This window comes from Elephantulus edwardii, unplaced genomic scaffold (assembly GCF_000299155.1).
Source record: "Elephantulus edwardii isolate Elephantulus edwardi_28Jun2011 unplaced genomic scaffold, EleEdw1.0 scaffold00149, whole genome shotgun sequence".
Lineage (NCBI taxonomy): Eukaryota > Metazoa > Chordata > Mammalia > Macroscelidea > Macroscelididae > Elephantulus > Elephantulus edwardii.
In genome coordinates this window covers 4,921,762-4,928,891 of record NW_006399899.1, presented here as the reverse complement: position 1 = coordinate 4,928,891, position 7,130 = coordinate 4,921,762, and positions in this window count along the sequence as shown.

The window sequence follows — 7,130 nt, the reverse complement described above, 5'->3', positions numbered from 1 at the left end:
AAAGAAATCTTTCAATTCTTCATATTGTGAAAAGAGGATTGTGCAAACAGATATTTGTAAATGTTTCCCAGTTGCATGTTGCCTAAATTCTCATGAGTAAAGCCTCGATTTCCTTAGCTGTCTAAAAACCATCAAATGAAGAGTTGCAATGGCTCCAACCCAGTTTTAAAAATAAAACAACTAATTGGCTTTAAGGGAGACAGAGATTTCAACGAAAACCTGCACATAAAGATGGAATTGCAAAAAAAAAAAAAAAAAAAAAATTTAAAAAGATAGAATTGCAAAACAAAAACCAACAGCATGTATTAGAAAGTGCATCTAATTATAGTTCCTTCTTATAATGAATATATCTCTGTGCAAGTATTTTCCTCATTTTGATAGTTATTAAAAAAACAAATCTCAACATAAAATGAGCTTTGACCAACTTCATATCAATTCTTAAAGCAAGACTCTGAAGAAAGTACATAATAGTGAAGCATAGTCAGATCATCCTCATCTCCCTAAAATGTGGTTAATCTGTAATCCTTTTACATGCTATGTCAATGATAACATTTAACTGAAAGCAAAAACTATTTGTTTTGTTTTTGGAATATTTGATTTCTATTCTCATGCTTTCAAAATTCCTATTTGCTATATATGTTATAAAGCATGCAGTGGAACTTGAATGCAATTTTTAAAATAAATCTGTAAATATTTGAAATAGGTGCTCAGTCATATTTTACTGGAAGAACTGCTGCTACAGAAAGTTTGGCATCCTCTCCTCTTAAGTCTCACTGCCTGAAGTTTGGAAACCCAGCTCTCAGAAGCTCTCCTGGCATCCAGCCATCTTTGCCAAAGTCTGAGTAGCCCCGTATCTGGTGCCAAGTTCCTTCCATGGCAGCAGGCAGATAAGAACAACTAAGCTTTTTGAGTTCCCTGAATGCAAGGAAACCCCCATGGGTCATGCTTCAGCCGTATCTCAAGTCTAACAGGCTACAAGCTCTTTGAAAAGATTTACAGAATTTGAAATTTTGTGCCTAACTAGAATCCCCTCACTGAAAATCTTCAAAATTTTCCATTTGCTCTAAAGTTACAATCTATGGACCATTCCTCATTTTCCTCCAGGTTTCTCTTACCAAATAAGCACTAATCTCAAAGCAGAAAATGTATTAGAATATTAGAGGTTCACCAACCCAAGGAAAGGAAGGAGAGGAAGAGAAAGTTTCTATTGTGTTGGCTCTGACTCGTAGAACCTTATGTACAACAGAATAAAACATTGGCTGATCCTGCGTCATCCTCATTATGGCATGTTCCAGAACATCATTGCAGTTACTGTATTAATCTATCTCAACAAAGGTCTCTCTCATCCTTTTTAACCTTCTGCTTCACCAAGCATAGTGTATAGATAATTATTAACATTATGAAGTTAACATAAATTTATTGATAAAATATGGAATGATGTTCAAAATATTTTTGAAATAAGTAAACATATGTACAATATGTACAAAAAACAGAACAGATACTCACAAAAAGAACGCATACACACACACACATCCTTAACTATCAATAGTTATCTTGGAGTGATGAATGATGAGATTGTGGAGATTCTTTTTTTCTTATTTCTCGCTGTTTTCTTTTTCTTCTATAAACTTGCATCACTGATGTGATAAAAGATTAATTTTGTTTATTTTGCTTCAACTATATGATCCGAATAAGCTTTCACACTGTGTTTCAGCCTTCAATGTGGATTATATCTCAACATCAAGAAAACATAAATCCTCACCGCTGGGCCAATAGGCAACATCATGATAGAAGGAGAAAAGGTTGAAGTTGTTTAACTATTTCCTTTTACTTGCATCCACAATCAACACCCTTGGGATCAGCAGTCAATAAATCAAGAGTCACTGCATTGGGAAGCTTGCTATCAAGGACCTCTCCAAAATGCTAAAGAGCAATGATACCAGTATAAAGACCTAAGGTGTGCTTTATTCAAGCCATGGTCTGTTCAATCACTTGCTATGCATCTGAAAGTTAGACAATAAATAAGGGTGGCAGAAGAAGAATCAATGCCTTTGAGTTGGGGTTTTGGAGAACACAGAATATCCCATGGACTGTCCAAGAAGCAAATATGTCTTGGAAAAAAATGCAAGCAGGGTGCTCTTTAGAGGAAAGGATAGTGAAATTTTGCCTTGCATCCTTTGGGCATGTTGTTAGGAGGAGTCAGTCCTGGGGGGGAGGGGGGAATTTCTCTGCAAAGGCAGAGAGAGGGTCAGTGGAAGAGACAAAGACTCTCAACAAGATTGATTGACATGGTGACTACAATAATGGACTCAAGAATATCAGGGATTACAAGGGTAATCTGTCCTTTTGCTGGCATGGAGCAGCGACACCCTGACGGTGGTAAGTTGTTGGAGACACACCACTCCAGAAGTGCTGCAGAGAGCCAAACTCAACTTTATTGGAGTTTGCAGTGCACTTATATATAGGTGAGTAAACAAGACAGGATGAGTGGGATTGTTGACGTGGGACTTGCGGATTGGACAGGAGAAGCTCAGCTCAGTGAAGACCGCTCCCAGCTCAACAGATGCGGCAGCAATCTTAGGCTTGCACTTATCAGGCTCTAGGTGATCTGACCTGTCTAGAGGTCTCCCCCTCCTCCCTCACATTCCCAAAAGGGTGGCACAAGATAGGGCAAGTTTCAGCTCTCTTGTTTATAGGGTCACTATGATTGGTAGTTGACTCAGTGGCACCTGTCAACAACAAAATAGAAGGGGCCTTACTTACAACAACAAACACAGCCTCCACCCCTCACTGTAAATACTAAAATATTCATTGGCAATCTGCCTCACAGCAACTCTTTATTGAGTTTCTAGGTTTCCAAGAAGTGGTAGTGAGTTCGATATATGAACCTTTTGGCTAGCAGTCCAACGTGTTAAGCACTGTGCCACTAGAAGTTCTCACCCTTTACCATAGGATGCAAACTCTAAAAGGTCCTTTATACTCAATTTTGTCCTTCAACATAACGATATTTCTAAAGCAAAAATTCTTACATAGTCTCACCCCTGCTCAAACCCTTTCTAAGCCTGATCCCTACTACAGAATAAAATCCAAAATAATTTCTAAAAGTCTGAATAATGGCATTTAGAATTTTTACCATCTACCCTTAAACTCCTGGTCCAGGTATAGGTTCCACGTGAGCACAATTAAGTACCCTAGTACTCCCATTCTTCGCAATGTCATCCATAGCTTGTCATGATTCACAGAGTCAAATGCCTTTGTATAGTCAATAAAGCACAAGTAGACATTCTTCTGGTATTCTTTATTTTGAGCCAGGATCCATCTGATATCAGCAATGGTCTCAGCCTCTTCTGAATCCTATTTGAACTTCTGGCAGTTCCCTATCTACATATTGTTCCAGCTGGTTTTCAATGATCTTCAGCAGTGTTTTGCTTGCATGTGATGTTAATGATATTGTTCAATAGTTTCTGCATTCAGTTTCATCACCTTTCTTAGTAATGGAAGCAAATATAGACCTCTTCTAATCCGTAGGCCAAACAGCTGTCATCCAAGTTTCCTGGCATAGACTGGTAAGCATATCTGTTAATTGAAATAAGTCAATTGATATCCTATTGATTCCTGGGGCCTTATTTTTTTGCCAATGCCTTCAAGGCAGCTTCTACTTCCTCTTTCATTACCATTGGTTTCTTTTCATATTGTACTTCCTGAAATATTTCAGTGTCTATCTCACTTCTTTCTGGTACAGTGGTTCTGGAACAATGCAGAGAACACCATAGGGTTTAAAATTGTAAAGGGAGTGTGTCAGCATCATATTCTGTCTCCATACCTATTCAATCTGTATGCTGAGCAAATTATATGAGAAGCCAAACTCTATGAAGAGGAGTGTGGCATCTGGATTGAAAGGAGACTCATCAATAACCTGTGTTATGCAGATGGAACATGCTGGCTAAAAGTGAGGAGAACTTGAAGCACTTGTTGCAGAAGATCAAGGAATATAGCCTTCAGTATAGATTCCATCTCAATGTCAGGGAAAAATAAAGATTCTTACCATTGGACCAATAGACAACATCATGATGGATGGAGAGGAGATTGAAACTACAAACAGCTTCATCTTGCTTGGATCCATAATTAACACCCTTTGTACCAGCAGCCAGGAAATCAGGAGATGCATTGCACTGTGAAAATATCCAGGTAAGGACCTCTCCAAATTTTTGAGGAGTAATGATAGCAGTTTGAGGACTAAGGTACTTCTGATTCAGGCCATAGTCTTTCTAATCACTTGCTGTGCACCTGAGAGCTGAAAACTAATAAGGATGACAGAATTGATACCTTTGAGCTGTGGTGTTGGAGAAGAATACTGAACACCTCCGTGGACAGCCAAGAGAACAAACAAATATGTCTTGGAGAGGGTGCAGCCAGAGTGCTCTTTGGAGGAAGAATGATGAAGCTTTACCTCACAAACTTTGGACATGTTGTTAGGAGGGGTTACTCCTTGGAGAGAGACATGATGCTGGGAAGGGGGAGGGTCGGCGAAGGAGAGGAAGACCCTCAACCAGGTGGATTAATACGGTGGCTGCTGCAATGGCCATTTGTTTATCAGGAAGTGTGAGGATGGCACAAGATAGAACAGGGTTCAGACCTTTTGTTCATAGGATCGCCATGAGTCATACTCAAATTGATGGCACCTAACAACAACAAGCCTTAAACTACCACTCAATCTCTCTTGGTTCTCACTTGCATAGAAATTCTAGACACCTTGCTCCTGAATCCACCATACACATTTCCACCTTTCTTTATGCTTTTCTCTCTAAAATATCCTTTCTGTATATTTTGCTTTATAAACACTTGCCAGCTCTTTAGAATCCAGAGCAAAATGCTTCTCAGTGCAGAAAACATTATTTTGATATTCAGTTCTCTGTATGCTCACAGCCCTTTTTGTCATCTTTATTTTCTAGCATGCTTCCCTGATTTGTTACACAAAAAATCTCTCAAGAACTAGTGCCCTGTTTATTCAACTCTGAATTCTCAACACCAAGATCAAGTCTCAGTGTCTAGGAAATATCCAATAACTAGTTAAAATAAGAAAGATTCTCATGCCCAATATAGGCAGATGAAAGTAATATTCCCAAGAAAACTAACCAGGTTTGATAGGGGAAATCTCAAAGTGGTACAACAATAAGTGATAAGACAGATGCAAAGAGGGGGGTAAAAAAATCTGGAAGCTGATAGATTTGCCTGACTCAGACATCTAATGGTATTGATTTCCACAATGAGCCTTGCCTTCTTTTACTAAATTAGGAACAGAATCATTTTTTGTGTAGATTTAAGAAGCCAAATGGCTTAATTGATGCTTTTCGTGATCCTGAAGTTAATGTCCATTCATTTCCATTCATTCTTTCACTAAGGAAATATTGATGCTTTTTATTTAATAGCAGTCTTTGAATGAACTAATAAGCTAATGTCATTGGTTGTTAACGATTGTTAATGAAAATATTACCAGTCCAAATCCACCCAAAGATGCCTTGGAAAAAAGATCCAGTGATTCAATGGTTGTTTTGCTTCAGAAAAATCACCTGTTGGAAACCAACTAGTGGATAGTTCTACTCTGATGCTCATGAGATGCTAGGGAAGACGCATTCCTGGAAGTGTGGGCTTCCTAATGGCCTCGATTAATTCCCCTAACTGTACATATGCTCCCAACAAACTATCCTTCCCCCTTTCCTTCACTAGGAGTTAGACTTGCATCTGCAATCTACTGGCTGTTCCAGTCTTTCTTGGTTTTTCTCCATTTTTTGACATTCATTCCCCTAACAATAATATTTAGTCTCGTCTAGGTGTCTGCTTCCTAGAGTGTCCAGGCTGGAGCACTCCTGACTAGCAGGATTCTTTAGGAAGCCTCTTGCTCATGTGATTATCTACTTTTGTACTTCATTCCAAGATGGGAACTAGTCAGCTCTAAGAAGGAAGAGACTGGGAAAACTTGACCAAACATGATGTTCTTTTATGACAATTGGGAAGTCTTGATGACATGTCTGAAGTACACAAGTTGAAATCTTGCCATCCTAGCTTCTAAGTAGCATTCTAAGTTGTATTTTATCTATGACTGATTTGTTGTTGTTGTTGTTCCTTTGACAGTTCACAATTAATATTCTCCACCAACAATACCATTTGTACTCATCAGTTCTTCTGTCTTCCTATTTTCCAATATTTGCATGCATATGTTGTTGTTGTTGTTGTTGTTGTTGTTGTTGTTGTCAGGTGCAATCAAGTCGAGTATGACTCATAGCAACCCTATGAACAAAAGATCTGAACTTCGTCCTATCCTGAGCTGTCCTCACACTTCCTGACACACAACAGCCCATTGCAACAGTTACCGTGTCAATCCACCTGGTTGAGGGTTTCCTCTCTTTTGCCGACCTTCCACCCTTCCCAGCATCATTCCCTCTCCAAGGACTTCCTAGTAATATTTCCAAAGTATGTGAGGTGAAGCCTCATCATTCTTGCTCTAAAAAGCACTCTGGATGCTTCCTCTCCAAGACATATATATTCATTCTATTGACCGTCCATGGGATGTTCAGTGCTCCTCTCCAACACCACAGCTCAAAGGCATCAATTCTTTTTATGTCATCCTTACTCATTGTCTGGGTATCAGATGTATAGTTAGTAATCAGAAAGAACATGGTCTGAATCAGATGCACCTTAGCCCTCAAACCGACATCGCTACTCCTCAATTATTTGGAAAGGTCCCTAACTGCAGATTTTCCCAGTGTAAATGTGTCTCTTTATTTCCTGACTGCTCATACCAAGGGTATTAATTGTGGATCCAAGCAAGATGAAGCTGTTGACAATTTCAATCTCCTCTCCATCTATCATGACACTAACTATTGGTCCAGTGGTAAGAATCTTTGTTTTCTTGATATTGAGATGCAATCCATACTGAAGGCTACAGTCCTTGATCTTCTACAACAAGTACTTCAAATCTACCTTACTTTCAGCAAGCAAGGTTGTGGCATCTGTAAGTTATTGATGAGTCTCCCTCCAATCCTGATACCACACTCCTTTTAATAGAGTCCAGTTTTTCGGATAATTTGCACAGCATATAGAATGAACAGGTATGGAGACAGAAAACATCC